Raw genomic sequence first — 22,295 nt, 5'->3', positions numbered from 1 at the left:
ACATCTTTCCATGCCTATTTCCTAATTCATAGATGAAGATAATTTGATTTGTTTATCTTCAAGGTTTTACTACAAAGCCTATTCAAATCTAAGAATTTGTGACTATGACTATAACACTTCTGTAGGTGTATTTATCATAGAACCATGAGGGCTAAGACAGAGTGGATGAAAGGAAGAGCCTACTACATGCAGGCTCAGGTCTGGGTGTAATTCATGCATTGTCTCATTGAATCCTCAGAACATTCCTGGAAGAGGGTGCAATAATTAGTATAATAATTTGAAAGAAATTTCACAGGGATTAGCGAAGTTTCCTAAGAGCAAGTACAAAATAAAAGTCCCAGTAGGAACTTGAACATAGGTCAGATTCATGACAAATAATACACTGTTCCCACCAGGTCAAGGCTTGTTATACCACACTATTCCACACCAGACACCAACATGCAATTCCACACTGGATGCTAACTGAATGTTGCCATTCATTCTTTTGCTTTCAGTTCAAGATGATTGATCTGAAAACATAGGCAAAGCAAAAAGTAGAGCAAAACCAGAAAGCACTATTGGAGAGACTTTAAATTTCAGATCTTCTGAACCACAAGCTACCTGCTACTGAAGTCTGTTGTGTTAAGTGATAAATCTTCTCAGTTCTTTTAAACATAATATATTTGTTTTTATCACCACCACTAGTGTCTGCGTGTGGGCCTTTGTAGTTCTAATCTGACAGTTGTGACAGGCTGATAGAGACTCTGCTCATTCCTTTAAAAAAAAAAAGCTTCAAACTTTTGCAACACAGTCTTCACATTTATTAAAGCTAATCATCTCACCCTAAATTAGACAAAAGCTAAAAACTTAATTTAGCATTTATTTCATGTTCTTGAGAATAATACAGTGTTTTCACACCATCAAGTTTTCTGCTGTTATATAGAGGGTAACATGTTCCTTTCAATTTTGGTATAAAAACACAGACTCCAACAAAAAGTAATAATAATAGCCAGTTTGCAAATGTTTCATAATCTTCATTCTTATATATCACTATAAGTAATCCTCCTTCAGTAGTCTGTGAAGTAGGTACGCTGATTCATATTTTATAGACAAGGAATGGGAGCTCAGAAAAGTTAAAATGCTTACCAACTCTAACTAACTTTTGCTGACATTATTATGGTCGGGAACATCTCCAGAGCACTGTTGGTGGGTGTGCAAACTGGTGCAGCCACTCTGGAGAACAGTGAGGAGGTTCCTCAAAAAAAATTGAAAATAGAAACACCCTACGACCCAGCAATAGCACTACTAGGAATTTATCCAAAGGATACAGGAGTGCTGATTCCTAGGGACACGTGTACACGAATCAATTCATTGTATCTCTATGAGGGGTAGAGCCAGACTAGGACCCATGCTCCCCAAACCAAATTCCATAATTTCCCTTCTGTTTTCCCCATTGTTGCTTATTTTGTGGATTATTTTGTCTTATAATCAAAAACAAAATAAAGAATACAGCATGACCAATAATAGCATGGTGCTTTATATTTTCTAAATCAGTTTTGGTAGACACGTTTCATGTTTTCTTTTTCCCTGCAATGACTCCGGCAGAGTTATACAATTATAATTATTGTTCTACTCAAGACTGACAGATTCAAACAAACAAAACCGAAGGCTCAGAAAAGTGTCAGCACGAAGGTTCATATACCCCCGATACTGGTCTCTATCTTTGCCTCGCTTCTTGTCGCTGTATCCCTGTGCCCCACCCTATAAATCACCAGTAACACATCTTACCTCCATATTCTCACCAATGCTCAGAAGCTGATTAAGCAAAACAGAAGGTACCAGCCAGACCAAGTAGAGTGAACATTGAACCTGCTACTTCCTTCTTACTGCCACCTTGGTTGTTATATGATCAGGAAACACAAGTTTCCAAGGCCGAAATTAGAGAGATTTAGATTTTATGATGATGAAAATTTCTCTCTGGAGGATTGCATTTCACCTCATGTGCCCTGGAAGGCTGTTTTGACAGTTCCAAATATAAGGAACGTTCCACAACTAACGGCTTGGCCATGACTCACCTCCAATAGTCTCCATCTGCAACATCTGCCCAATTTGTTTTTCTTTTTGAAATCGTGATTTTAATTTTATACTGAGCACGCTTTAAAGCAAAACCCGCATACTGCTGTCCTACCAGGGAACTATTTAAAACAAGCATGGAAGATGAAACGAGGAAAATATGTCCTCCTCCAAAGTTTTTCGAAACAGATTCTGGTCTTGTGCATCATTAACAGTAGAGGAATAGAGCTAGGAGTTGAATTTTATGCTCTCAGCAGTTGTGAACATTTGGTAGGCAGTGTGCAAGCATTCATAAACCATGGACCTAGCAGGATAATCCACCTCTTCCTTCAATATTCAGATATGTTCTCTTCTGTTCCCAGAGAGGCTTTGGTGCGTGGTCCCACATTGCACGTGAGAGCTAGTTTTCCAGTATAATATTCTTCAGCGTTATGTTCACCATGATCTATGCATCGCTTCTACCATGGAGTATATTCTCTGAGATTTTCTTAATAATGTTTCCTGAAGCTGGTATGGCTCATCTTCTTAAAAATTTAAACAATACTACCATGTTATGTGGATCCTTAAGAACTTTGGCCCTAGGTAAAACTCATTCCAAATCGACTTTTACTTCTAAACTCACTAATTTGCAAACCAACATTTATTGTGACAGTGCAATTACTTCCACACTAAGCCTTACGTTTGAGGCCATGTGCCTGCAGGTGAGCTAGGTAACCATAGGGATGATGTCTTATGCACCTCAGAATCCCTGGCACCTAAACTCAACCTTACCCCACGTAGTAATGGACAGACTAATTAGTTAATTGCTCAGGATCAACTTCTGGACCAGCCTCTAATTAGCTCTGTGACCTTAAATAAGTGTCTTAATCTCTCAGAGTCTTAGTTTCCTCATCTGTGAAAGAGGGCTAATAATGGCACTTAATATATACATTTTGGTGGCAGATTGATTAAAACTCAGTGGGTTCATTTATGTTGTATTTATGTTTATAAATGAGCAGAGCATAATACCTGACATATAGCAATTGCAAAAAAATAAAGTTATATTATAAGGGAGAGGATTTATTTAAAATATGCTAAATTAATCTTGAATAAAGTTGGGAAATATGAAATCCTACAAGTCTAGAATTTTCTGCTGCTATAAAATTTCAAAGCAGTCTCTGAGATGTAGTGGAAAGAATAAATGTATTTATGATCAGACATCCTGCCTTTGAGTCCCTGTTCAGTGACTTATTAGTGAGCAAGTTTTCTCATCACTCTGAGGTTTGCAAACCTTTGTTAGTAACAATGGATAATATTAATAACTACTGCATGAGTCTGTCATGAGGACTGTATCTATGGAAACATTCCCCAGGGGAGGGGTTTTAAATTTTTTAACCCCAACAGCTTTTTCCAAAGGACTTTTCTTCACAAAGAACCCAAAGAATAAGCAAAGAAAATAAATAACAACAGAGTGGAGTTCATGGACTTGAACCAGGAATGAGTGAGAGTTTTATGTACTGATTCTACCCATCTCCAAACCCCTACCTTGTTCCACTTCTTCCCAGCCATCGTACAACTAGAAAATTATTTATCTAGGGTGAGTAAATTTTGAGCCAATGGAAGGATTAGCATACCACAAGGAATGAGTGTGCTGGTAAATGTTCTCCTCTGTCTCTCCTTTTGTGGTTACAAATATTTCTGGGATGCATCATACACTTCCTGGATTTGGGAAGCAGCTCCCAGTGACCCTAACCAAGGGGGGCTTTTTGGAAGGCCAAGACTTTCATAGGGCTCCAGGGTGACTAAACATTACACCAGTGATAACTGTTTGGGCTTAGATGCTAATGAAGGAGATGTGGAAAATTGGTCTCTGGGCTCATCCCTGAACTGAGAATATCTCGTAAAGTTATAGGGGTAAAGACCTGGTATCAGGGAATTAGTGTCTTTCTGTTTGTCAGTCTCTATCTGATTGACGTTTCCCTGATTATCAGTTCATTGATTATTGGTACATTTGATAGAGAAGGAGGAAATGATAGACTCAGAGAATTTGATGTTGGGAGGGGTTTCCAAGACTCTCATTTCCCGGATAGAGATTTTAAGACCCAGAGAATTCAGTGGTTTTCCCCAAGACAGCCATATGTAATCAAGCTACTGAGAACTGGAGGCTGTGGGCCCACAGAACTCTCAGCAGATGAGCCTTACAGACTTCGTTAAAGGCAGATATGGGTGGAGACTCTCAGTGTACCCACACTTGTCAAGATCCTGCATCTCTGAAACTGAGAAGCTATTGGTATTTAATGTTTCCTTGCCCAACAGTCTTCAGAACTGTCCTCTGAGAAGCACATGGCCAAGAGGGAGTTAGAAGAAATGTACTGTTGGGGGCACCTGGGTGGCTCAGTAAGTTGAGCATCTGACTCTTGATTTTGGCTCAGGTCATGATCCCAGGGTCATGGGATCAAACCCCATGTTGGGATCTGTGCTGAATGTGGAGCCTTCTTGGGATTCTCTCTCTCTCTCTCTCTCTCTCTCTCTCTCTGTCTCTATCTCTCTCTCCCTCAAATAAAGAAGAAATGTATTGGGAAAGACTTTCATAAAGGATAAAGGGAAGAACACACAAGAGTAGGTGGGAAAAGTCTGCCCATCTCAGTGTACGTCTGGCTCCTGTGAGGCCTCAGATGTCAATGCAGCTGAAAGAGTCTCAGTCGAAGAGAGTCAGGGAGCCCCAGAGCGAGGGTCCTGCATCAGGCAGAATGACTGTTCTCTATTACCCCTGGTGGTCACAGCCACTGACTCAGAGCTGCCCCAGGAGCAGTGGCCTCAGAGTGAATAGTGCAGCCCATCACAAATGTTCAGGAGATGGAGATTACAACTAACCTCCCTTCAAGCAGTAGGTTCCCTCTTGAAGGGAGGTCCAGGTGGCACATCTCTATGGCTGCTAGAAGGACAAGAGAAGAATGCCTAAGAAAACGCCTGACCTTAATCTATAAAGTTGTGGGCAGTGTGCTTTAGGTAAACTACCTGGCCCACGATACACTATCCTTTTCTCTGTTGGAGAATTGTCCCCTCTGATGCTGGGGATGGATGCGCTGGAGGATCACATGATATTTTTCCAAGACGATATTTCCCCTTAACATAGCACTAGGAATGGAAACTCTGGACCAATTGTGTTAAACTCTTTCTCTATTTGAAAATTTGAAAATGTAAATCCAAGAAAATGGTTCAATAATATTTTGTGTTAGAGAGAGAGAGAGAGAAAGAGAGAGAGAACATGTGTGAGTAGGGGAAGGGCACACAGAGAGAGGGAAAGAGAGAATACCAAACATAGACAGCATGGAGTCTGAGGCAGGGCTTGATCTCATGAACCATGAGATCATGACCTGAGCTGAAATCAAAAATTGTGCCCTTAGCTGACTGAGCCACTCAGGCACCCCTTCATTAGTCCCTTTTCATCCTGGATAGGCAATGGTTTATTTTTGCAGTATGGACACTTATTCTTTTTTTTTTTTTTTTTTTTAATTTTTTTTTTCAACGTTTATTTATTTTTGGGACAGAGAGAGACAGAGCATGAACGGGGGAGGGGCAGAGAGAGAGGAAGACACAGAATCGGAAACAGGCTCCAGGCTCTGAGCCATCAGCCCAGAGCCTGACGCGGGGCTCGAACTCACGGACCGCGAGATCGTGACCTGGCTGAAGTCGGACGCTTAACCGACTGCACCACCCAGGCGCCCCTGGACACTTATTCTTGTATGGGTTTGCCTTTCTAGCCCACAGAACCTCAGCCGTTGGCACTCGCAGGTGACTCTAGAGTTTCAGATATAGCATCGTGGCCTCCTAAATAATATAGCATCTGACCAAGGTTCCCACTTCATAGCAAAGGCGCTGTGGGAATGGGCCCATGTCCAGGGACTCCATGATACTGTCTGGAATCTGCCGTCCAAGTGCACATGGGAATGGCCTGCTGCAGGCTCAAGTGAGGCCAGCTCAGAAGCAGCACTCTGAGGATGACAGCATCCTCAGGATGTAGAACTATGCTGGCTCAGAACTCTTCATAGCCTTGTATCCCAGTAGGAAAAATACCCAGGTCGAGGAATCAACGGGTGGAAGTAAGAGCGACCTCACTTTCTTTTGTTCTCAGTGACCCAGAGGGAAAATGTGTATTCTCCATCCTGGAACTCTGGGCTTGGTAGGTTGAGAGCTTCTGATCCCAGAAGGGGTGGACTCCTTCCAGGCGACACAACAAGGGTCCCGCCGAACTACACACTATGGCTGCTGCCCAGACACTTTGGACTCCTCGTGTCCAGGATCCAGCATGAGAGAAGAGGAGTCTCCATCTAAGCAAGAATAATTGATCACGACCAACTTTGCTTGGTATGGCTGCCTTTGCACAATGGAGTGGGAGGATGTGTGGAGACCTCAGGTGATCCGTGTGGGGTCTCTCAGTAGTCTCTAGCCAGCTAGTCCAGCAAACCTGGTCAGAGAAGGGAATGGTTTCCAGGGCTCAGACCACTTAGGAATTGGATTCTAGGTTATTTGCCCAAGTACGCCACTGTGATGGCGAATTTTGTGTGACAGCTCAGCTAAACTTTTATACTCAGTTACTTAAACACTGATCTACGTGCTGCGTTGAAGGTATGCTAGAGACGTGGTTCACATCTGCAACCAGCTGACTTTAAGTCAACAAGGCTACTGTTGATAATGAGGGGTGGGCCTCATTCAATCAGACGGAGGACTTCAGAGCAAATACTGAGGTTCCTCTCAGGAAGAAGAAATTCTACCTCAAGACTGTGCCATCAACTCCTGCCTAAGTTTCCAATTTGCCAGCATGCCTGTAAAGATTCCAGACTTACCTAGCCAGCCCTGCAAACATGTAAGTCAATTACAATTGTGTCAACCAATTCCTCTAAAGAAATCTCTTTTGATAGATGATGGTGATAATAGATAGATGATAGATAGATGATAGATGGATAGATATAGATAGATAGATATCACACACAGAGAGAATGAGAGAGAACATGAGAGAGAGAAAACATGAGAGAGAGAAAGAGAGAGAGAGAGAGAGAGAGAGAGAGAAAGAGAAAGAGAGACTTCTCTAGTTCTATGTCCTATTGAGTTTGATTCTCTGCAGAACCCTGCCTGGTACAGTCACTGAGACCAGTTGATGTGGTATCTAAAAGGCCGTAGGGAGGTTATAATGGGCAAGGGGTGGGGGGTGGGTGGAATGGGAGTGATGAGGATCAGCTGCTGTCCAAAGACCAATCACAATAAGGGGGCTGCAGTCCCCTCATGCCACACTCTTCTGGCCATCCCTTAGCCAATGGCTGAGTGTCATGGACATATTAGAGCCTGGCCATTTCTGTCCAACCCAGGACCCCTCTAAGGGGCGATCCTGACTCCAGATTCCCCACACTGAATTGGACAGATCTGAGACTTTCAGATCTGTATCACACAGAGACTCTCTCTGCTCGGTATTGGCTCCTCCACCCTTCACTGTCACATGGCTGGTCTTCCTCAGTCTGAGAGCTTTCCCTGCTCAATCCTTCTCCCACTCCTTTTCCCTTTCACAGACCTTATCCCCTAATAAGTCTCTGCACTTAAATCCTTCCTGGCATCTGCCTCCTGGAGCACCCAGCAGACACATGTCCTTCCCTCCTTATCATACACCTCTTATTTCTGTGTAAGTCAGCTCAGGTTACGGTCTACTATTTGCAAGGCAAAGAGGTTCGACTTGGGTGTATAGTATATTTCTCTGCCTTCGGTACATTTCTGGGATCCTCTAGCATTCATTTGCTCTCCACTCATCTTAAATCTGACATGCCCTAAACCTGATCTTGCAATCGGTGACTGATTGTCTTATATGTGCTGTTAATCATTTATGCTTGCTTCTCTTACTTTTCTAACAAGGCTCTAAGTGCTGAAATAAATCTGGATACAGCTGCTACTTTTTCTATACTTCTCTTAAGGCCTGGAAAAATGTGTGTGTGTGTGTGTGTGTGTGTGTGTGTGTGTGTGTATGTATGTGTGTCTAAATTGGAGGGATGAGACAAAATAGTGAAGGTAAGATCGTATTTGCATCCTTGCTATACCAGAAAGCAGTCTGTATACAGTTTTGCAGATGGGCCATTCTGAATTTATTTAGAAAAAAAAAATTGGGAGAATGTCTTCCTTTAGGAGAGGATTCCAAAGATTTGTTGTATCCATAAACCTTTTAGCCTAATATTAACACCAGCTACTTAAGAAGAATGTATTTTTAGGTGCAAGAGTTCATACAAACATACCATATTATCAGAACAGTATGTTTTGGTTTTAGCTTTTAGAGGGAGGACTGCCCATATTTTAGGTCATGCAGACCCAAGCTGAGTTTAGGAACTGGTTATATGCATCCCATTCCAGGCATTATCTCTGTAAATCGAGTTCAGAGCATCAGGGACATTTTAGAGAAATACCAATAGACCACACGGAGCCTCCAGTCAGGTATTACTTCATCAACAAATACATTGGTCCTCCTATGCCCTACGTGTTTTCTGGGTATTAGATTGGAAGATGTTATCAAATAGATACTATCCCTTACCTTCAGCGGATGGACAGCTTTTTAAGCCAGTATTAAAATTAGGTTTAAAATTAAATTAGGTTTCAAAATTAAACTTAGTTAATAAAGATGTTCAGGTTTACAGTGAATAATCGATTCTGTTACTCGCCTGTTGCTGCACACCTAGAGAGTAAATTAATTTGTTTGAACTCCTTTATTCATCCTTAAAATACAGGTAGAAATATCTATGTTCCAAGATTGTGGTGAACACAAGATGAGGCAACACTACGTAAGGCACGTGAGAAAATATCTGGAATATACAGAACATAGTCTTTTCTAAATTCTTATTTTAGCTTCTACACCTTACCATCCAATTTGCCAAATAGCTTCAGATACGTTATATGTTGGATAATTCTATAATTCTGTAATATATCATATATGTAAAATAGTTGTCTAAATATATATAAAAATGTAGATAAGTCAATTATATGCAGTTGCAAGTATATCATTTGATGTATGTGTGTGTTCGCATATACATAGATATCTAGATAAATGAAAGCTAGACGGAAAGATATCCGTGTGTGTATATATTTATATAACTGACTTTGGGGGGAGGCTGCTATATGTGTATACATATATATAATATAATTGCAGATGGATTTATACATGTGTAAGACTAGCATTCTCCCTAGAATTCAGTTTGGTGGAATTGTCACAAAAAAAGAATTTTCTAGTTGAGAAAGTGCTTCTTAACATCAAAAGGGGAACATTTAGACTGTAATTACGGACTCACTGAGAGCACATTCTCTCCTTCTAATTCTGGCAATCTGCTATGGTTGCAAAGGTCTGGTAGAAAGGAAGCAAGATTTGCCAACATCCAAACCGAATAATGCTGAGTGATAATCTGAAGAAATATGGTGTTTGCCAATGTCCCAAACAAATGAGCATTCTGTGGTCATCTGTCTTTTTTTTTTTAAAGTAAGCTCTACACCCATCGTGGGGTCTGAACTCACAACCCTGAGATCAAGAGGCACATGCTGTACTCGAGCCAGCCGGCTACCTCGTCTGCCTCTGATCTGGACAGAAATATAAGTAACTGGAAATATCTCTCTTATAAGCATAATGGTTTGGGTTTCTAAAGAAACTTGCGTCTTTCGACAACGTGAAAAAGTGGACTGGCCTCTGTGAATTGCGTGTTTTTTGGTAAGACATGGATAATATGCCCTCCTTACAGGGCTGTTATGAAGATCCAATGAGCCCTGGAATGGGGTAACGTGAGGGCAAAGACAGACTCCATCCAGAGCCTATCATTCAGAAGATGTTATTTCCCTTTCCTCTTTTCTCTTCCCTCTTTCTGTTCCTTCATGTTTTTTTTTTTCTCTTTCTTCATCGGTTGTACAACCCAATCTTCAAAGCCCCATCAGCATGGGAAAACACAGTAGAGTTACATTTCCATTAATTCTCCAAATTAGAGTGGCTAACAGTTCTATTTACCCGAGCAGCAGAAATTCTGCCTTAAATTTCTTCAATTTCCTAGGATTCCTCTTACAATTGTTTGGAGTTGGTTAGGGTCCTGTGTTCTTGCTGATAGCTGCTGTTAGAAGAGGAATTGAGTCCTGCCCTCTGATGTCCGCTAACCCCGTGGACAATCCCTCCTTCCGCCTGTAGGGGCCAGGGCCGCCATCTTGCAGTTAGATTCAACAACCTGCCAGAAGCTCGAGAATCCATGGTGATGCGTGTCTGATTGAGCTGCTGACTCTGGTACCCCAGATGCCTTCCTTTCCATTCCTGCCTCCCCACTTCCGGGCCATGGTAGGTCCTTGCGTTGTGGGGGAAATACTTCTGTCAGGGTCCTGCTTAGCTGTTCTGTTTAGGTCCCCAGTTATACCTTCCAGAAGATAATATTTTAGATTTACACAATCTAACCATTTCCTCCCAAGACACATACGTGCAGTGCCAGAGTTCTGATCTGAACATCTTTTAGTACCAGAGGCACACTGGGGAGAGAGCGAGCCCTCACAGCTGACCCAGCCCCACAGTCTGTCCTTTGCCTCTTCTCATTAGCGGTGGTGGTGGGGTTCCCCTTGTTCTTCCTGTGCCCTAGGTCGGGGACACTCTAATCTGTCATGCTTTTTATTACTTTGAACTTCAAAAGGAAGTGGACAGAGTTCTGATTATTTTCCTCCTACCAGGCCCCTCTATCTCTATGTATATCTGCTGAATGCACAAGATATGTGCTTTGGATTCTTGCCCTATATTCTTCAGAGGGAAGCTTTAAGCCCAAAATACCGTGAATACGTTGGCTGTTGGGTGAGGACAGCTCTCCTCTACCTGCCCTGGAGTAGCCCAATTTCCCTGATCTAAATGCATCGTAACTTGTCAAGACTGTTGTATTTGAGGAAACGGAAGGGTAAGTAAACCTCTAAGCAGACACACATCGGAATGCTTTATGGACAGATGGAAGGGACCGCGATGAAAACTCACAGTGTACTTGGAGAGCAGCAAATATTTCACTCGGCAAGGTGAGCCGAGGGTCATTAGCAGCTAAGGCTGGAAAAGCACGGAATTCTAGAGAACTCTGGAAAGACTGAATGCTGTGTGAGGGAATTGCGAGTTCATCCTGTGCCCAGCGGGGCCACTGCTGGAGATTACTTCTAGTAATCTCAGCACACAGCAATGGTGTCAGCTGAGAGCATCATCGCAGGCATTTTTAGCACATAAGAAGTAGGAGCCAAAGGCTATTCTGCTGATCCCCAGTTCTGCTCGCTCACTTCCTGTCCTGCTGACCACTGTGACCCCTGTCTAGCTCTAGATACCCTTCTGCACAGTCACACACAGAGGTGAATCTACAAAGCACTAAGGACCTTGTACACACATCTATGCCAGCCTCCTTCGCAGCCCAGTCCAGCAGCTGGATGTCCCAGCTGCGAGATCAGCCAGCAAGCTCTGACTCACTCACTCGCGCCAAGACTGGTTAGTGTAGATCGTTTCTCTAAGGTCGAATTCTGATCAAACTAGGATTCCGTAACCCTCACGGAGGTTCTGCTTCCCCGACTGAACCTCGATATGCATGCGTATCATCTTGTACTTATGGTATGTCTTGTGTATTTATACGGAATTTTGTTATTCGTAAAGACGGTCATTCCCACAGGCTCATGGATTGATTATGCTTCGCTACATTTCAAAGACAGGAAGCCGAAGTGAGCATGTGTCTTGGGGTACTTGGTCTTCAAACTTTTGACTACTTATTTCCTTCCACACGCCACCCACTGCGGGGAAAGAATCATCACGGTAGCTATATGAGCTACAGCTATAGCTTCTTGCCCCTTTCCTGCCGGGCCTCTCTTCTTCTCATAGGTCCTGGGGTTTTGATTTAGGTAATTTCACAAGGAAAGAGTAGTTCCTGACAGTTGACCCTCTGACTCAGATCAGGAAAACCACAGCTGAGCACTTCTTGTAAGCTCTAAGGCATGTGTTCATTGTGGTCAACCACAATTATGCTCTCAGAGCCTTGGTCACTGAGGAAAGGTCAGGGAAATGGGGGTGGATGGACGTTGACTATGGGGATGGGTGGGCGGTATCTGTATCAGATATTGAAGGGCTGGTCCTTGAGTCAGAATTAGGCTGTGCAAGCAGCCAATGTGGTGCGCGCGCGCACACATACACACACACACACACCAGTCAGAGTTCAACTAGGGAGGCAGAATCTCAAAGAGTATTAAGGAATCAGGGTTTTATAAGATTAAGCTTTAGACAAATGATCTACATTGGCCAGACCAGTGGAAGCTTGCAAGTATGTCCCAGAGCTAGCGTATCTGGTCACTGGATTGAGACGACCGCAGAAGCTGGTACAGAAGTCCGTGAAGGGTGGTAACTAAGCTTGGGTCCTTCTCTGTGAATTGGCAAAAAGCAACACATGCTTATACCTCAGGACTGGCCTGAATGCTTTTCCTTCTTAGCAGAGGGTGAACCAAACTGATAGAGTGACTTAGCAAAACCGGAAACGTGGAGGTAGATTCTGCCGAAGGTCTGTCACGTGAGTAGCTGCTCTCTTGTACCCCTCGGTTTCCCCTTAAAGATGAAGCCACACCCAACCCACAACAACTGTATGCAAACGTATGCATGCACGTATAGCATGAGCATATCAGAGATACGTTATTTGAACTATAGAGAAATGTGACTAGCGTTTATCCTGGATAAGGTAGCATTTGAAACATGATTTCAGTAAATCAACATTGAGATTTGTAAGCGTGGTGCCCATCCATATTAGCTTCTGGGAGTTTTCGAATCCCTTAAATGATGTGTAAAATATTGGTGATATGTGTACCCAAGAGAGGCTTCTGCATAAAAGCTAGTTTCTGTTGAGGTGCTAGACATCCTTCTCCAACACATTCTGGGCACTACCCCACATGGCCTTTTAAGGGGGGGAGAGCGTGAGTGAGTTCGAGCACATGACTGCTCTTCCTCCCTTAGTGCCAAGTGCTGGCATCTGGACAGTCCTCAGACCCCAAAGAGTCCAGTGCCTCTGTTACATTTGTGTTCAACACCCCTGCTTTGGAATAAGGGCCACGTAATGGGAAACAAGCCCCTCCTCCCTACAGGAGCTCCAACTGTCAGACCCCCTCCCTGCTGGGCAGAAGCGAAAGAAACAACTCCTACTTCTCAGCTGTGGGCCCTGGGGAGCTAGAAGAGAAACAAGAGCCCACCTGCCACGGGCTCCAAACACAGCCTCCACCCCTCCAGGAAGGACTTCCGGCTAAAAAAGAGGAATCCCTCGAAAGACCTGTAAGGGAATGTTATCTAAGCTCTATGTAGACTCTTGCAGTGAAATTGGCTATTGTGTCATGTGCTTGCCCTGCCTGCATTTCTAGGTTTCTTTTTCATATGATACATCACTTAGTCTTTGCGCCAACTTGGTTCAGAGGGCAGGTTTTTTGGTCCGTTTACAGATGAGCAAATGGAGACTTGGAGAAGGCAGTGGATCTCCCTGGACCCAGAGGAGAGACGAGAAAGGTGTCCTGCTGGCTTACAACCCTTCACAGTGATGGGATTGGATTAGGATTTTTTTGTTCTCATAATCTTTCATAAGGAAACAATCTTAACTGAGGAGCAGGCATTCTCATTAAAGATCATAATGGCTTTAGGGAAAAGTAGGAAATGACCCAAACATTGTCTATGATATAAATTTACTCGAAACTCTGCATATACATTTACAAAGAGTCTGGCATAACACAGAAAAATTCTTTGTTTATAATTAAGCAAAAACAGGAGGGGCAGAATTTTCCATATTAAACTCACCTGTGTCAAAAAAAAAAAAAAAACATACTACACTCTTCTAAGCTGGAAAAAGTAACAACATAGATAAAGTGTTCCCATGTTAGCTTCTGTTATCTTCCAAAACTTTGAAAGTATAGTGGAATAAAAATGGAATGAATGGGAATCCAATGGCCCCAATACTGGGTATCTAGTATGTGCCATAGTCACAGGTTCAACGTGTGTCCTCAGATTCATATGTCAAGGCCCTAACGTGCTATGCGGAAGTGAGGCCTTTGGGGGATAATTGGGTCGAAATGAGGTCATGAGAGTAAAGTTCCCACAATGGGATGAATGCCTTCATTAGAAGAGGAAGACAGAGAGACATCTGTGCTCATTGGCTTGCACGCACGGGACAGGCAGGGGAACACCCAATGGCAAGGCCGCCGTCTGCAAGACAGGAAGCGAGTCCTCACCAGAAACGGAATTTTATGGCACTTTGGTCCCGGACTTGTCATCTCCCAGAGCTGTGAGAAATGAAAGTCTGTTGCTTAAGCTTCCCAGCCTATCATGTTTTGTTAGAACACCCTTACCAGAGCAAGACAGCCAGGTACGGATATAAATTCTTCATATGCATTGAGTGACAAGGTTTATCTCCTTGTCCATCTTTAGTCAGGCCCCTCTGGCCCTTCTTCTGGACTAGGTCCCAACTCTGACCCCTGTCCTCCTGAGGCCTGCACAGCTCAGTCTTAGCAGGAATCCTGCTAGGCCAGTTTGGTGAGAATCCCTTCCAGTGATTACTATATGATCACCCTCGAAGGCTGATCAACATCCCCTATACTTGGTATCTGCTCATGTTGGCTTGCAGCAGATGCTCTGTTAAGGTGGTGTAGCAAGAATCCCCCCACCTTCGATATCTCCTTTTAGTGATTTTCCATCCACTGACCCCCTCACTCCCCTCAGTGGCTGTAAACCCCCATTGTCTTTGCTGTATTCAGAGTTGAGTCCGATCTCTCTCTTCTACTGCAACAGTCTTGACTTCCATCGCAATAGTCCTAAATAAAGTCTTCTTTATCATTTCAACAGAGTCAGAATATGTTTTTCTTTAACGTGATTTACTTAAAGCTCTAACAACATTATGGGGATAGACATTATTATCCCATTTTACAGAAGAGGAAACTAAAGAACAGAAGCATCAGACAACTCCACCCGGCAAGCAAGTGGTAGGGCCAGGATTTGAATCCAGTTGGTCCTGCCAGCACAAGAGCTTCTGCCACGTGACTTGCTTTAACTAGTTTTATTCTCTGACCATACTCTGTATTTCTTCGGAATTCTTTCTTGCAGTTCATTTCTACTCTACTGATATTCATAAGCTTGTTCTTCGGGTCCACCCGTGTCTCTCTCTCTCTACTCTGAGCTGGCTCTGTCCCATTACCTGTCTATACATCCAGTATTAAGCATGATTCTTGACATGTTGGAAATCCTCAACAAGTGTTTGTTTGGTTCAATAAAGATGCTCCTGGCACCTAAAAACGCATATTATCACAGCACTTGGGACATATTAGATGACCGAAACACAGATCGGTTGAGTTGTTAAATTTGACTTTCTTTTTAGTGGTTTTAGGGTTGTAGCAAAACTGACTGAAGAACATAGACAGCTCCCACATGACCACCTGCCCATTTCCAATTTCCCTTAGTCTTATACTCTTTTTTTTTTTTTTTTTTTTGCACCAAAGCAAATGGGATGGGGCAGGAGACGCATCATGAATACATTTGAATTTGCTCCTGACTCACTAATGTGTAGTAGGGGATGTCCTAGAGCTTTTCTGAGGTCAAGACTACTACAGAGGAGTCTTGTTCATCCCTTTGGCTCATGGAAGCAGATGTTTAAGAGACGTCTGTTGGGTGAATGAGCTAAGTGTGTGGAACAACAGGAAGAAGAAGGACATGGAGCCAGCTCCCTGGGAGGGAAGGAGCTCACTTTATGGCTTCCCTTCCACGTCCTCCTGCTTTTTTCGTGAGGCTGTGTGGGGTGTTAGTACAGGGAGAACGTTGGGGTCATGTCATTACCAGAGGACTTACCGCGTCAGTCAGCAAGGGGCAGCCTGGGACTTAGAGCCAACCTGAATGAGCACGTAAAAAGAAGCGTTCAACTGTCTATGGTCCTTTGTGGTTTTGCAAGTGCTCTGCTCGCTGGGGATCTGAATAAATAAATAAAAGAGCTGACAGGAAAAATAACTCAGGAAATAAAAGTGAAATATCTCAGGCGCCAAGTGAAGTGTGGAGAACCTGAGGGATCACAGGATCTGAGAGCAGGGAGGTGTCCAGCAGGACTGACGGGGAGGAGGAAGTGAGGGGCAATCCAGGTCTTGGCATACAGCATCCCTTGGTCAGAGTTACGGATTGCCTGTAACAGTGGCTGCCTACGTCTCAAATGCCTCCAGCCAGATGTTCCTTCAGCTTCATCGACACAAGGGGTTCTCTGTTGTGGTTGCTTATTGGGACCCTCAGTGGGACCTTAGAAGACCAAAGGATTCTAACAGGAGACCAGGAGGGAATAGCTGACATGGGAGGAAGGTAGTGGGGGTAGGGCATGACGGTTGGGGGTTGGGGGGCTGGTGTGAGCAGGTATGGAGAGGTGAAGGACACCAGTGTGGACGGAAGAACATTCATAAGGCAGGAGGCTGGAAAGGTAACTCAGGGCCAAGTTTTCCACAGCCCTTAATGCACGTCAGAAAAAGGACTCCGTTTTTTGTTAAGCACCAGCTAAATCGCAGGCACAGAGCGTTCACTCGATTTTGTTTATTCTCACAAAATATTCATTTATCCATGCAATCAATATATATTTAGTGCCTATTATGTTCCAGGCACCTCTACGGAGAACCAAACAGAGATGCCCGCGTCTTCATTCGAGAGGGGAGGATAAACTAAAATCAAATAAGCAAAAATTAATTAACTCATTAATTTAAACATCGAATAAGCAAATAATTTTCCCCCCCACTACTCATAAGTGCTATGAATGAGTAAGTGGTGTGGTGACGGAGAGGTTTTCCATGCTTAAAGCAGTCTTTATGCTGTCTCCTAATATTTTCTTCCGAAGGCCAAAATCCAAGTTCCTGTGGAAGTTTCCAGGATACGTTCCTATGACATGCACAACGCGGGACGCCGCAGTCATCCGTAGAGAGACTGCTCCGAGGATGCAAGCGTGTACTCTTGCCTCTGGTTTGACCTGACTTGCACTCATCAGCTGAGGGACTTTGAAACCCTCTCTGTTTCCTTATGGTAAAGATGGAGAGACTTATCTTATTTCCTAAGTCCAGTTGTCTGGACGGTAAGGTGGGATGTGTGTGCGGTTCCTACCATGGTTCCTGGCACACGGGTGCTTAAAAATAGCCTCCTTTCCTCTCGCCCTTCCGTATCCACATCCACAACCAAGTCGTGTGCAATGGTGGGACCCCGAGGGAAGGTCTCTTATTTGTGTTCAAAGAAAGCCGCAAATATCGGGAACACACAAAAAAAGCCCACTGATTTCCGTTTGGGGGCTCCAAAAAGTCATCGCAAGTAAGATCATTTACTGAGCAGTACGTACTTCAGCGGCAGGCCCAGGCTATCCCTTCGGCGAACCAGAGAAGGTGTAAATGTGTGTCACCTGCTGTCCCGGGTCTGGAGAGGCCCGTAGGCCCCATCAGGAGAGTGGCAGGGAAGAGAATGATTCACAGCTTGACTCACCTCCAGGGTGATTCCCCAGAGATGCGTTTATCCTGGGGTGTGACGAATAGCGAATAGCGTCCTCTACAGTTACAAGGAGCTGTCTCGGAGTGCAAGGCTTCTGGCGGTGATTTGCAAGGGGACAAATAGGGCCTCAAGGAAACCAGAGCAGCCCTGCCCACACTCCTGCTGGCCTGTGTGTTCCCTGCGAAGTGAGGCCTGACCCCTCTGGAAAATGCGGGACGTGACCACCATTTCACGTAGGCATTAGGGCACCCCTATCAAAGGCATCCTTGAGATAGTGATTTCCTTCCCAGAAAGGAAATAAAGCTAGACAGAGCATGAGTGAATTCAACAAGGAAGAAAATAGCATTTCTTAGTTAACCGTTATTGTCTTATGAGTTTTGAAATACTGGCAATTTTCAAAAGTCAGCTCGGTGACCGTATCCATTGTCGATATCTTGAGGTGAAACTGTACTGTGATTCTGCAGTATGCTACCACTGGGGGGTAAGTGGTTGGAAGGTACACAGGATTGCTCTGTAATAATCTTATAACTGCATGTGGTGCAGGATTATCTCAACATAAAACATTTAATTAAAAAAAAAAGTAACTTAGAAGAACATATCAACCAGATACAATGTGAGAACTTTGTTTGGATCTTGATTCAAACACAGACTATAAAAGAGAATTTGTGAATCAATCAGGAAGACGGGGGACAGGTATCCGAATCAGGAATATTGTTTATTTTGTGAGAGATAACAATGGCATGGCGGTAATGTTTTTTTTTAATGCCTTTATCTGTTAGATATGCATCTGTTATAGATTAAAAAGACATTATATCTGGAATTTTATTTAAAGAACTCAAGGAAAAAGTGTGGGGGCAGAGAGATGAAGTAAGAGTGGTAAACTGTTGAGGGGCGCCTGGTAGCTCAGTCAGCTGAGCATCTGACTTCCGCTCAGGTCGTGATCTCACGGTTCCCGAGTTCGAGGCCCACATCAGGCGGGATCTCTGTGATCAGCGCAGAGCCCATTTCAGATCGTCTCCCCCCCTCTCTCTCTCGGCCCCTCCTCTGCTTGCGTTCTCTCTCTCAAAAATAAATAAGAACACTTTAAAAATGATTGATAAAATACAGATAATTGAAAAAGCTGGGTGATGGGGGGGTACATAGTGATTCATTAGACTTTTCTCTTTGCTTTTTGTAAAATCCTCTGACTTAAAAAGTTAAGAAAAACAAACAAAAAGACAGTCAACTCAGGGCCAAGCACAGCGTGTGGCTAAACTCAGCTTAAAAGTATGATTGGCTGGCTGGGTGTTCAGGGTAAAGCCCAGAGGTGATTGGCCAGCCACAGTCAACACAGAAGCTATTCCCAGAATGGACACAAAGGAGTCAAGTTGAGTGAATGCATATGGCAGCCGTTCTGATGTTGCGACTAAAGGTCTGGGGTAGGACAGGGCATCACTGCATTTTAACATCTACCAGGGAAGGCTTCTCATCTGTTCCGGCTATTTCCCATCACAGGGACTAGCCCCATGCCTGGTCCAAAGCTGCTTCTCAAAAGCCCTCTACCGAATGAGTGCGTGGGAACGGATAGGTTCTTAAGTTCACAGAGGGGGCTACGAAAAGCTGACGGTGACTTTGGGTGGTGGAGTCCATTCCCAGCAATGAATTCCAGTTAAGCAGGAGGAAACGTGTGTGTCAGGAAGTGAGAACATGGGGGCAACTGACCAGCAGTAGAGAGGATGCTGTTTCTTGCCATTCCCTCCTTTCTTGTCTGTGAGGCGGGAGCTACAGCAGCTGGCCCACAGTTTTCTTTTGAGCACTGAATATGTAATCAGAGTTTCCCCAGGGGCCCTATTCCTTGTCTTTAATCCCGTCTCTGTTATTTTTGACCCTGGGCAAGCTCCTCCTTTACTCTGTCTCCACTTCACTGTCCTCACATGGAAAAACTGACAAACAGGTGCTGTCAGGTTAAATATTTCACGCCAAGCGCTTGGCATTGCACTTGACCCTTGGTAAGTTCTCTGTGAGCGAAATCATCGTCATCACTGTGGCCACTGTCATCATCATTAGCGTGGTGGCAAACCCTAGCCTCCTCTAGGGACAGAGGTCAACTCCCTTTTCCTTCGCGCTCAGGACAATGTAGGGAGGTTTCTGTTCCCTAGAACGGAGACACTGGGTTTCAGAAGAACTGAGGAAATCCTCACGACATGCTTAGCCCTTTACTCGGCACACGGTATTTATGAAAGCAACCAAATAAACCAACAAACCCAGCCTCACTAGTCGTGATCTAATCCCAGTTGCAATGTTCTTCCCTTCGTGGTGTGTCGTGGGGTTTCTGAAATGATTCCAATTTCAAATACGTCACGCTGTTGAGAGAACGTCAGTCAGAGGTGGTCGGGTGCTGTTTCCTAAAATCTGGTTACGGGAGTCATAACTTCCAGTATCCAAGTGGCTAAGTCACTTCAGCTTTGAACTCCAGTGGTCCTTGGAGGAAAGGAAGGAAATGAATTCGCTTTTTTTTTTAATGGGTTTTGTTCCTGTCTAACCCATCAAAGGGAAAGTGCACACACATGCGCACGCGCACGCGAATGACACACATGTATTCGTGCGCTCGCATGTGCGCACACACGGGTACACACACACACACACGGTGGAAGGGCGGTAGTGGAGGGGCTGGCCCGGCTGTCAGTTTGGCAAAAGGACTCAGAGAATGAGACGAAAGAAAGAAATTGGAGAGCACGTGAGCTTGAAGGGGTCTCTCCTGAACCATTTCACTTCTTGGCTAATCATAAGAATGCTGGCTTACAGGCAATTTTTGTCCCCTTGGATTGGCAACGCCCTCTCCCTGTAGTTATTCTGAGAGACGCTGGTTATATTGGCTGAAGGAGTCTTGTTACACTTTCTAAAGGCATTGGCTCGAATGTCTGGAAACTCACGGCCACTAAGAAAGGGGCTCAGACCAGTAGGTGCCAAGAGTTCACATGAAGAAACTGGATGTGGTGCCTGTGTTTGAAGGAGGGCAGGGCTGGTGGAATTGGTGTCAGAAGACTCGGGGTCTGCCTCTAACTAACTGTGGGTTTGGGCAAACTATTCCCAGCCCCCATCTGAAAAGACATTTTTGGACACCTCCTATTTATTAATTCTTGAAAAGAGCTTAGCGCATTTCACGGCACATCGCAAAAATTCGATAATCCCTGTCTCTTGTGATTATGTATACACAACTGCGCTAAGTTATGGAGGAGCTCATGGTCTTTAAGGAAAGAGAGTCATTGAACGTATATACAAGAACAAATGTAACCAGAGATATACATACGAGACACAAAGAAAGCAATGTAGGGAAAGATTTGACCTTTCTTTGGGGGAAGTGGGAGAGACATAAAGGAGGGTTTCCCAGGGGTGGTTCTATCTACACTAGGCTACAAAAAAAATCAATAAGGGTTCAGCAGTGTAGGCTTGGGCACTCCAGACAGAAGAAAGGGCCTGTTCAAAGCCCGGAGGTTTGAAATTATCTAGTCCCTTTGGGGACTTCCAGAGATGTGGTATCTTGACGAAGGGATATAAGGCAGGAGAGAATGCCAGCAAGGATCAGAGCCTAGCCATGATCTCCAACCTTCCAGCCCTCACAATTCGCATGGCTCTGAAACTCCCCCCTTGTGTTTCCTATTCACTACACCATTAATTGGTCAGCCCCTGCCCCCTTCCCCCTGCCCCCTGCCCACCTGAACACCTTCATTTGGAAGGACCCTCCCACCGTTCTCTGTCTGTCGATAGCTGGCGTTCCTCGAATAGCTCACATGCTTGCTTTCTCTTAACGCTTGCTGTCTTTTTCTCTGATTCAGCACCCCCCACATTGAATCTCTTCCCCCAAATTGGCTAGTTTCTATCCAAACTTCTGTTTAAAATTTTTAAAAAAAAATTTGGGATGCCTGGATGGCTCAGTTGATTAAGTGGCTAACTCTTGATTTTGGCTCAGGTCCTGATCTCACGGTTTGTGAGTTCAAGCCCTCCATTGGGCTCTACGTTGACAACACAGAGCCTGCTTGAGATTCTCTCCCTCTCCCTTCCTCTCTGCCTCTCTCTCTCTCTCTCTCTCTCTCTCTCACCTTCAAAATAAATAAATAAACTTTAAAAAATATAAAATAATTTTTTTATGTTTTAAAACATTGTCAACATAGAAAATATATGAAAAGTGAATATGATAAGTATGAATAATGGTACAAAATAACAAAGTGAACTTCTCCATTCCCATAATGCAGCTTAAGATATGGTATCTAAGATATGTGTCTTAGAAGTCACTGGGTAAAAGCCATGAATGCATGATCACCAATTATATTTAAATATTCTATTAGTGGTACTAACCCACATGGAAGGAGAGATGGCAAAAAAAAAAAGTATAAAGATTGGAAAGGAAGAAATGAAACTCTTATTATTGACACAGGTGATATGATTCTTTATGTAGAATCCTTAAAAAAATTAAAAGATAGGGGTGCCTGGGTGGCTCAGTTGGTTAAACAGCAGACTTTGGCTCAGGTCATGATCTCATGGTTTGTGAGTTCAAGTCCCCACGTCGGGCTCTGTGCTGACAGCTCAGAGCCTGGAGCCTGCTTGGATTCTGTGTCTCCCTCTCTCTCTTTCTAACCCTCCCCAGCTTGTGCTATTTCTCTCTCTCTCTCTCTCAAAAATAAACATTTAAAAATCAAAAGATAAATTATTACGATTAGCAAGAGAGTTAGCAACTTTTTGAATACAAAAACAATATGCCAACATGAATTGA

The sequence above is a fragment of the Herpailurus yagouaroundi genome, unplaced genomic scaffold (genome assembly GCF_014898765.1).
Source record: "Herpailurus yagouaroundi ecotype Mexico unplaced genomic scaffold, PumYag 28, whole genome shotgun sequence".
Lineage (NCBI taxonomy): Eukaryota > Metazoa > Chordata > Mammalia > Carnivora > Felidae > Herpailurus > Herpailurus yagouaroundi.
The sequence above is the reverse complement of the archived record's forward strand: the minus strand, read 5'-3'. Positions refer to the sequence as shown.